Genomic DNA, 10966 nt, shown 5'->3' with positions numbered 1-10966 from the left:
GAGTTTAGGGCTGTTGTACATAGGGTCGCTATGAGTCGCAGGCGACTCGACGGCACATAACCACAACAACACCATACTGTGCTTTGTGCAAGCCTTCATTTACATTGTGTTTTGTACACTCATTTATATATATTCTATTATATAGAAGTAATTACTATTGATCTATGCCTATTATTTTTTGAAATAAAATTTTTATTTTATACTGGTTTACTTAAAAAAAATACACACCACACAACTTCCTCCTTCATAACCATTGCCTCTTTTATTGTCCCATTAGGCTTAAAAGAGAGCCAATCCCAAGGCAGAGGGAAACATCATTATCACAAACAAAAAAGAGCGAAGTCCCCATGTTGAGAACCTCCTAGACAACAGGGACAAAGAGAAAAAGTTATAATACTGGTGACTGTGTGAGACAGCAAAAAAATAGAGGCAGAGAAATGTGGTAGCAGAATTAGGAAACCAGAGCTATGTGGCGCCGCATGTGGGCTTCTCAGGCCACTGAGCAAAGCAGTTACAATAGGGATGAGAGCCAGAGAGAACTGAGAGCCTTCACTCAGGTGGCTTTCTGGTGGAGTGAGGAGCCTCTATGATCTAGTTGAAGGAGAGTTGAAGAGCTTACTTTGACAAAGCAGGGCAGAGGGAAGAGTGAGGGCCCTATGGCCAGAGGCGGAGGGAGAGGGTTATCTGCAGGTATGATAAACTATCCTAACTCAAGAACTATATCTGGAAACATTCCGATTCCCAATTTTAACCTGCTATTTTCCTAATAAACCTCATTAGGAGTTCTGTATGGTGATTGGAATAAATTATCGAACCTAGCAGAGAAATAGTGCTTGAGAGGGATGGCTGATGTCAGTCAGTATTGAGCTAATTTCTCATGTCCCCTTGTGAGAATAGAGGAGGTCAGATCCATACTAAATAGACTCCTCTCTTCCTGACTGCTCTGGGGAGAAGATGGTGCAAAAGTTGCAGATAAGATTCCATGATTCCATTAACAAGGTTAATTGTGATTGTAAAAACTATCATTATAGAGGTGTAACAGTGAAAGAATGGAGTAAGAGGGACACATTGTTACATTGGAGTACAGTGTTCAGACCTAATTTGCCATAAAAGTTTTTCTATGTTGATACCTCCTAAGGTTTAAAGCGAGGAAATTCTCTCAGTTGCTTTTGATCAGGTGTCAAGAAGGGTAAAGATAAGAAGAGTTTGGGAGAATCTGATGCAATGTCCTATTACCTAATAAGGAAGATAAACAACTTACTTGCTAATCAGTAGTGAACAAATTTTTTATTTTTGGCTGAGTACAGTGCACTTTACTGATGGTACATGACAAGATGCCCTCTCCAAGCCCCTTCCCTTTCTCAGGGGGATTTGAAGGAAGCTTGTGTCAAGGATGAGAGATTCTCAGTGTGTGGGAGGATGAAGTTGGGGCAGGGACTCCCCAGCAGCTGAGGGTCTCTCTCTCTCTTCTAGTGCTATTATTGCTGGGGCTGATGGTCCAAGGGGCTCTTATTCTTTGGAGGCCATGTGAACCATCAGATAACCACTCGGTTGCTGTAGCCAAATTCATTGTCATTCCAGGAAATGAGTTTGACAAAGTGGTCGTTCAGAGCAATGCTAGCCCCAGCATCAAAGGTGGAAGAGTGGGTTTCACTATTAAAGTCACAGGAGACAACCTGGTCTTCAGTGTATCCCAGAATGCCCTTGAGGGGCCCTTCTGATGCCTGCTTTACTACTTTCTTGATGTCATCATATTTGGCAGCTTTCTCCAGACGGCAGGTCAGGTCCACAACTGACACATTGGGGGTGGGGACACGGAAAGCCATGCCGGTAAGTTTCCCATTCAGTTCAGGGATGACCTTGCCCACAGCCTTGGCAGTACCAGTAGATGTTGGGGATGATGTTCTGGGCAGCTCCACGGCCATCACACCACAGCTTTCCAGAGGGGCCATCCACAGTCTTCTGGGTGGCAGTGATAGCATGGACTGCGGTCATGAGTCCCTCTGCAATGCCGAAGTTGTCATGGATGACCTTGGCCAGGGGAGCCAAGCAGTTCGTGGTGCAGGAGAGAGTTGTCATACTTTTCATGGTTCATGCCCATCACAAACATGGGGGCATCGGCAGAAGGAGCAGAGATGATTACCCGTTTGGCACCACCCTTCAAGTGAGTTCCAGCCTTCTCCAAGGTTGTGAAGACACCAGTGGACTCCACAACATACTCAGCACCAGTATCACCCCACTTGATGTTGGCGGGTTCTCCCTCCTGGAAGATAGTGATACCTTTCCCATTGATGACCAGCTTCCCATTCTCAGCCCTGACAGTGCCGTTGAACTTGCCATGGGTGGAATCATATTGGAACATACAGACCATGCAGTTGAGGTCCATGAAGGGATCATTGTTGGCGACAACATCCACTTTGCCAGAGTGAAAAGCAGCCCTGGTGACCAGGTGCCCAAAGTGGTTAAATCCGTTTACGCCGAGCTTCACCATCGTCACTCAGGGATGAGGCTGAGGCTGCATGAGAAGAGAGGACAATCTGGATCGACGAGGAGCAGAGAGCCCAATTTCACTTTTTTTTTTTAACCACATCACAAATTCTGCTTCTACATTTGCCTAGCATCTATCTCTCCCTAACCCCACTAACAGCACTTTCACACAGAATCATAGTCGCTTTTCAAATTTATAATCCTTAAAAGGGACAGAGGCCCCTGTAAACTAGATGTTTATATTTTTTGTGTTCACATTCTTAAGTTTTACATTCATCTGTATTGAACAGTCTGTTTTCACCCAGTCTCCGAAAAGCATGTGAAATTGTTCACTATAGATGAGTAATTAATTAAGCATAATTAAGCCAGTGCTCACCTAACTCATTGGTAGTCAGCCTCTGCTGGAGACACTAAGACCTGAGAGTAACTCACCCCAAGGACTTTGTGCTCTACTGAAGGATTAATTGTTAATGAGTGTTTTATGTTGGTAAAATGCTTGTGAGCTAAAAGTTAATGAGTCATATAAGAAAGAACCAATGAAAGGCTAGAAGAGCCAGGGACTAGCTCTTTTACAGGTAAGAGAGAAAATTCCAAACCTTAAAAAATGTGATCTCCACAAAATACAGAGTTCAAAAGCCAATGTCTCATAATGGTTAAGAGTCAAAGTTTGACTTGTTTGGCTTTGTTTGCAATTCACTTGGTAGTCTAGTGGTGAGGAGTTCCACTCAAACTCAAAGGCAAGATATAGCAACAATAACATATAGAGCAGTGCAAAAAAAGCATAATACAAAGTCTTCCAAGTCAAACAAACATATTTTATTCTTATTCAATTTGCCACTTTGTGTGTGTATGCCTGGGAGTGGAAATTATCCATAATTTTTAGACTCTTCATTTTCTTTCCTCCACTCCCTTTCGTTTAAAATAGAAAAAAATTCCAAAAAAGCATGTTCTGGAGACAAGATGTTGAGAATAAAGTGTAGAGCTTAACATCAGACACGTGGTAAGTGTTCGGTATATGTTACTAGTTCCTTTCTTCATTGTCACTGTGGTCCATTTAAAAATATGAATGAAATAAAGGAAAATATTTTAAAGTTTGGCTGTTGTTTGAATTGGCTTCTTTAAAAGACACAAAAGGAGATATGATTTTGTTTCATCTTTGAGTTCTTTCTTTGATTATTTTTGAAATAGAAATACCATGGTGGAAATTTGGTCTTGGAAATGAAGCCCCCTGCTGGGGAAGTTTGAGAAGTACTGATGCCTAGATCCTTCTAAGACTCTTTAGTAATTAGACCCTTGGTAGTCTAATGTCAAGAAGCTGCGCTAGTACTGAAGGTCCACAGTTCGAGGCCAGCAGTTGCTTGGCGGGGAAAAGGATGGGCTCTTCCTGTGTGATCATATTTATCTGCCTCTGAAAACCCACCAGAGGGTCAGCTATAGAACACAAAAATAGAACACAGCCTGAGCACTGGGATTCCCCACCCTCACCCCTTCAAATGTACAATGAGCTGCTGTGCAAATTTAAGTATACAGCTCAATGAATTTTGACAATCCTTTAACCTTGAGTAATCACCAACTTAATCAGGATAGAGGATTTTTGAAGAAATTTCTCATGGCCTTTTTTTTCTTAGCTACCCCATCCACACCCCAAGTAACTGATGTTCTGATTTCTATCATCGTAGATTAGTATTAGTTCTGATTGTTCTTGAGAAACTTATCAGTGGAACAGAACAACATGTATTCATTTTCCTCTGACTGCTTTTACTCAATGTAACATTTTTTTCAGATTCAACAATGTTAATTTCTCTAACAACAGTTTTCCCCTTTCTATTATTTTCCTATGAAACATAATACCATTTATTTATTCTCTTGCTGATGGACATTTGGCTTGTTTCTGTTAAGATGCCATGAACTAAAAAAAAAAAAAAATTTAAAAAAGCCCCCAAAACCAAAACATAACACGATGACTTGAACTGTACAGTTGTGAAGAATGATTTGGCAGCTCCTCAAAAAGTTAAACTTTAGAGATACTACAGTCCCCACAATTCCACTCCTAAGTATGTCCAAAAGTCTCAATGGTAGGGACACTGCAGCATGATTCACAACAGTCAGATGTTGGAAGCAACCCAGATGTTTATCAATTGAAGAATGAGAAAACAAAAAAATTAAAAATCCACACAATCAAATGTTCAGTTAAAAAGAGAAATGAATTTCTAATACATGTAATGGTATAGATTAATATTGGAAACATAACATTGAGTGAAATAAGAGTCCTAAAGACAAATACTGTATTGTTCCATTTATTTAAAATTTCTAGAATAGGTAAGGGAGCTCAGGCAGACTAGTGGTATGACGCTGTATTCCATTTCAAAGGCAAATAGTTTGAGTCCACCAGCTGCTCTGTGGAAGAAAGATGGAACATTTCCTCCCTTGCAATTTACAGCCTCTGAAAGCCCACTGGAGGGTCAGCTATGGGTCAGTTCCAACCTGAAACCACACAACAACAACAGAATAGGTAGGTACATAGAGACCAAAGTTTATTAATAGTTATAAGAAAAAAGGTAGGTAGGAGGGAGAAACAAGAAGGTGTTACTTAAGAGTCACTGAGTTCTTATTGAGGATACTGGAAAGATTTGGAAATGGGTAGTAGTGACCGTTGCACTTGGTGAAAGTAATTGTTACTGAGTGGCACACAGGGGTTGAAGATAGACGTTATATATGTTTAAAGCCTGGTGAGCTCTGGTGGCCTAATGGCAGGAAGCTGCCCTGCAATCTCAGAGGTGTGCAGTTCAAATCCACCAGATGCTCTGCTGGAGAACGAGGAACAATCTCCTCCTGTACCAGTCAGATCTGATTTGACGGTTGTTGTTGTTATGTGCCGTCCAGTCGTTTGCGACTCATAGCGACCCTATGTACAACAGCCCTAAGCCCTGCTCTATCCTGTGCCAATCTCACTGCCTCCGACACACCCATCCCGATTACCCCAGTCACTGAATCAATCCACCTCATAGAGGGTCTTCCCCTCCTGTGTTGTCCCTCTACCCTACCAAGCATGATGTCCCTCTCCAAAGACCTGTCTCTCCTCACAACATGTCCAAAGTATGTCAGACTAAGCCCCAGAATCCTTGCCTCCAAGGAGTACCCTGGTTTAACCCTCTCTAGGGTGGATCTGTTTGTTTTCTTGGCAGTCCATGGAACATTCAATACTCTTCTCCAGCACCACAGCTCAAAGGCGTCAATTCTCCTTCTATCCTCCCTAGTCATTGTCCAACTCTCTGATGCATAACAAGTGATTGCAAAGACCATGGCCTGTATCAGACACACCTTAGTCTCCAGAGAGACACTGTTGCTCTTGAGTACTTTAGAGAGGTCCCTAAAAGCAGACTTTCCCATCACAATACGTTTTTTGATTTCCTGGCTGCTGGTGCCAAGAGTATTGACCGTGGAGCCGAGCAAACTGAAGCTGTGAACAATCTCAATCTCTTCACCATCCATCCTGATGCTGCCGATTGGTCCAGTGGTGAGAATATTTGTCTTCTTGACATTGAGCCTCAGTCCATACTGAAGGCTGCAGTCATTGACCCTCTGCAGTAAGTGCATGAGGTCCTCCTCAGTTTCAGCGAGCAGGGTTGTGTCATCTGCATAACGCAGATTGTTGGTAGATCTTCCACCAATCCTAACACCACGCATCTCCTCATAGAGCCCAGCCTCCCGGATAATCTGCTCTGCATACAGGTTGAAAAGGTATGGAGATAGGACACATCCCTGGCGTACACCCTTCTCAATTTTGAACCATGCAGTGTTGCCCTGCTCTGTTCTGACGACTGCCTCTTGTTCCAAGTATAGGTTTCGCATTAGCACGATTACACACACAAAAAATAATACAATTTTTAAAAATTAAAAAATATATATGCATAAAGCATTTTTTAGACATGTATTTTCATTTCTCCTTTGAGCTGTAATGTTGGAGAATATCCCTGAATATCCCATGGACGGCCAAAAGAACAAACAGATATGTCTTGGAGAGGGTGCAGCTAGAGTGCTCTTTGAAGGCAAGAATGATGAGGGCATGTTGCTAGGAGGGCCTAGTCCTTGGAGAGGGACATGATGTTGTATGGGAAGCCAAACTTTATCCCAAATATTATATGAAAACCCTTGTTCAGGAATTGAAGGAATTACAGATTTATAAGTTAGGATTTCTCTTGTGGCAGATCCTAGAAAATGAGCTGTTTGTTCCCTGCAAGACAGGAGACAGCAAGGGGCCCCCTACAGAGGGAGTGTTGCTTCCTGAGCTGGAGTTCACCCTGAGGCATCAAGGTTAATACTTAAGGGTAAACCAAATTCTTGCATTTGTGAACCCCTCCCTCCTGAGTCAAGCAGAAGGTTTTCAATAGAAAGAGCTTGGCTTCATTTGCATTTAATTCTCTTTGTGATTTACTTCCTGATAATTTTCAATAAAGACACAGAGAAGCTTGGCTTGGGGTCTTCAGTCGAGAACTGCTGGCCCCCTGTTTTATGCTCTCTGCTCTATCACATTCCTGGCTGTTTGTCTCTTTATTAATAATTATGAAATTATTCTATTCTTTGGGACCCTCGGTCTGCAACAATGTTGGGAAGGGTGGAGGGTTGAGGAAGGAGAGGAAGACCCTTAACCAGGTGGATTGACATGGTGACTGCTGCAATGGGCTCTTGTGTGTCAGGAAGTATGAGGATGGCGCAGGATAGAACACAGTTCAGAACTTTTGTTCATAGGGTTGCTATGGGTCATATTTGACTCAATGGCACCTAACAACAATGACAAAGGATTTGGACACTGTTTCATGCTTTTACTGGTGCTTCAACATCTTCTTTGAAAAGTTTTGGAAGCGTCTTTATTTAAGTCAAGATGGCTTTTTATTATTGATTTTTAAGAATTCTTTAGTTGGCTCCTGTTTCTTACTGTGTTGTACCCACTTTTGTGTTTGTTATCTTTTGGACAGACAGTGTACTAGTGTCAGCAGTGCTGTGGAAAATGAAAGGGAAAGAGGATACTGTTGTGTAGGACTGCAGCAGGGTGCAGAGGACCACAGACCTAGGAGGTTAGATATTGTACAAGTGTTGAGAGACATCAAGATGTGGCCCGCGAAGTGGACAAGCCAGACTTGGAGCCTCTCCCTTGGGAAACAACAGAATGTGCTAAAACAAGGTAGCCGACCCATCGTTGGGTTTCTGAGGCTATAAATTGTGCAGGAGGGAGTTTTGATGGTTTAATGGTAAGAAGTTGCACTCCCAACCTAAAGGCCTGCAGTTTAAATCCACCAAAGGCTCAGTGGGAGAAAGATTGGTAATCTCTTCGAGTGTGATTTGCAGTCTCTGAAAACCCACTGGAGGGTCAGCTATGAGTCATTTATGATTTGATGGCAGACAAAAATATGACAAATTGCACAGGAGAAATTTGCCCATCTTTCTCCTGTTGAGTCACTGGTGGGTTTGAAGAGCTAGAAAAGCATACTCTTTGGGTTAGCAGTACAACTTGAACTCCATCTCCAGACCCCCCCCACACACAGGTCTATGTGTGAGATTGTTATTGTTGTCATGTATATTGAGTCAGAACTAACTCATAGTTGACCTTCCAGCAGGTTTTCAGAGGGAGTTAAACTGCATGAAAGAAAATTGTATATCTTTCTCCCATGGAACAGCTGATAAATTGAATCTTATGCCTTTGTGATGGCACTGCAATCCACACCACCAAACCACCAACGCTCCTTTATGTATGAGGTTGTATGTTTATATTGTTGTGTTGAGTCGGAACCGACCCATAGCTGACCTCTGCAGCAGGTTTTCAGAGGCAGTTAACCATACGGGAGGAGATTGCCCATCCTTCTCCTGCAGAGCAGATAGTGGCCTCAAACTGCGTACTTTTGGGATTGCAGCACAGCTTAAGGCATGCAGAGCCAGGCCAGGAGCCAAGTGGAGCCGCAGCACCCAGACACACACTGGGAAACCCTGAGGACCATCTTCCCTGGGGACCACACAGATTATGGACAGGAATAACTGGAAACTAAGCCATTGTATCAGGGGGTAGTGGGAGGCCATGAGGTGGGGAGGAGGGGGCAAAAGTGTGGAAGAGTAACATGGAACTGCCAAACTTATGAGCCCATTTTTGTATTAGGCTAATGTCTTTGCATGCTGCTGTTCTAGATGATATGTATATGCTTGCTTGGCTATCATTTGCTCTTTTGGGTATAGTGTTTGTCTGTCAGATGCAACACTAAAGTGGATCTCCCAAATTAAGACAGCCTAAGAAGAAGGATTGGCTATCTGCTTCTAAAGTAATAGGCCTTCCAAAACCAGATGATGAATAGAACACACTTCGACACTTAAACTATTACGTAGACCATTGGAGGCTGAGATTTCATGTTAGGAAAGAAAAAAATGAGGGCTAGATGTAAACAGCCACTAATAACTGGAACATGGAAAATACAAAGCATGAAGGTAGGAAAAATTGAACATTGTTAAAAAAGAGATGGAATGCATAAATATTGACATAGCAGACATTGGTGAACTGAGAAGGACTGGCACAGGACACTTTAAATCAATCATATGATTGACTATGCCCAGGACGAAAAAAAAAAAAGGAAAATGGAGTTGCATACACAGACAAAGACTATTAAATCTAGGAGCAGGGTCCTGTCTGGGGCTCACGGAGCTGGGCACTGTGTGGGAATCAGAAGTCCTCCCTGTGCGGGTGCCACTCCAGTCATTCTATTGTGATCCATCACCTTCTCCTAAAGATGCATCCTGACTTATCTCCACACTTGTACCCTGAAGAACACACCATCTTGGTTAACTTGCTGAAGGGATGCCACCAAAATCACAGTGTCCTAAAATTTTCTGGTCACTGCAATGATCTTGATTGGCAGATGAGAAAATGCCTGAGGAATGAGTCTGCAGAAAAGAAGACCAAGAGCAGGGAGCAGGGCGATGCGCTGTGAAGGAGACTCTTCAGTCCTCCAGATGAGTCGGGAAAACGAATTCTGTTTTCACTGAATGGCCTTGGCTGAGAGAAGACCCAAAGACTCTTCCTGGATAGTTGAAAGAGTTAGTCTTACTTGGTCTTCATGAGCCTTTAACCGCAGAAGTCTTATCCACTTCTGTACTAGAAGAAATGGGGGACTTCAGAATTCTGAGTATTTTTTGAGTGGAGCCTTCAGCAGTACTAGCCTCTCCTGCCAAGACCCTTCACTTTGATATGCCCTCGTTACTTTGTCTAGAACCAACTGGCATCAAATAACTTGCTTCCCTTAATAAAGTAACATCTTTTAATTGTTTTAAAAAAGACTATTTCTAGATACATGCTGAAATGCAATGCTGAGAGTGACAGAGTATTACCTATATGCATACAGGGAAGACCTATCAATACCACTATTACACAAATATATGCACCAACAACTAAAGCCCAAGAGGACGAAGGAGAAGATTTCTACCAACTACCTCAGTCTGAAGTCAATAGAACAAGCAATCAAGAGTCATTAATAATAAGTGGTGACTGGAATGCAAAAGTTGCAAACAAGGAAGAAGGATCCGTAGTCAGAAAGTGCACACTTGGTGTCAGCAATGAGGTCGGACATAGAATGATAGAATTTTGTATAATCAGTGATTTATTCATTGCAAACACCTTTTGTAAAAATAACCACAATGATTAAACACCTAGACCTCACCTGATGGGCTATTGAAGAATCAGATTGGGTGATCTCTGGTGGCCTAGTAGCAAGAAGCTGCACTGCAATCCCAGAGGTGAGTGGTTCGAATCCACCAGTTGCTCTGCTAGAGAAGGAGGAACAATCTTCTCCTGTACCAGTCAGATCTGATTTGACGGTACACACACATCATCATCATCATCACAGAATCAGATTGATTACATCTGTGGAAAGAATCATTGGAGAAACAACATCAGCTATGAAAACCAAACCAGGTGCCAACTTTGGAATGGACCAATAACTACTCACATACAAATTCAAATTGAAGCTAAAGAAAATTAGAACAAATCCACAAAAACCAAAGCATGACCTTGAGTCAATCCCACTTGAATTTAGAAACCTTCTCAAGAACAGGTTTAAAGCATTGAACACTAATGAACCAAGACCAGATGAGCTATGAGATAATAACAATTCATTCATGAAGAATACAAAAGGTCATTACAGAGATAGAGGAGGAAGAAAGATGGATGTCAGATGCCAAGAAGCCAAAACAAAGAGAAGAAAGAGGAAGTCAAAGAGTTGAATAGAAACTTTCAAAGGGCATCTGGAACTGAAGAACAAATTCAACTGAGAAGCATCAAAAGAAGATGGAAGGAATACACAGTCACTGTACCAAAAAGAATTGGCTGACAATGAATCTTTCCAAGAAGTAGCATTTGATCAAGAGCCAATAATAATAAAGGAAAGAAAAAATAATTAAGGAGGAAGTTCAAGTGGATCTGAAGGAATTGACAAAAAAATTT

At 42.1% G+C, this 10966-nt stretch overlaps 2 pseudogenes; one reads left to right on the top strand and one right to left on the bottom strand.

Moving 5' to 3' along the window:
• Positions 1-1509: 1509 nt before the first annotated feature.
• On the bottom strand, positions 1510-2491 carry LOC102866116 (annotated as a pseudogene).
• A 6766-nt stretch (positions 2492-9257) lies between these two features.
• Positions 9258-9527, top strand: LOC102854457 (annotated as a pseudogene).
• Positions 9528-10966: the final 1439 nt, after the last annotated feature.

The sequence above is a fragment of the Elephantulus edwardii genome, unplaced genomic scaffold (assembly GCF_000299155.1).
Source record: "Elephantulus edwardii isolate Elephantulus edwardi_28Jun2011 unplaced genomic scaffold, EleEdw1.0 scaffold00005, whole genome shotgun sequence".
In the NCBI taxonomy this organism is placed as follows: domain Eukaryota; kingdom Metazoa; phylum Chordata; class Mammalia; order Macroscelidea; family Macroscelididae; genus Elephantulus; species Elephantulus edwardii.
The sequence above is the reverse complement of the archived record's forward strand: the minus strand, read 5'-3'. Positions and strand labels throughout refer to the sequence as shown.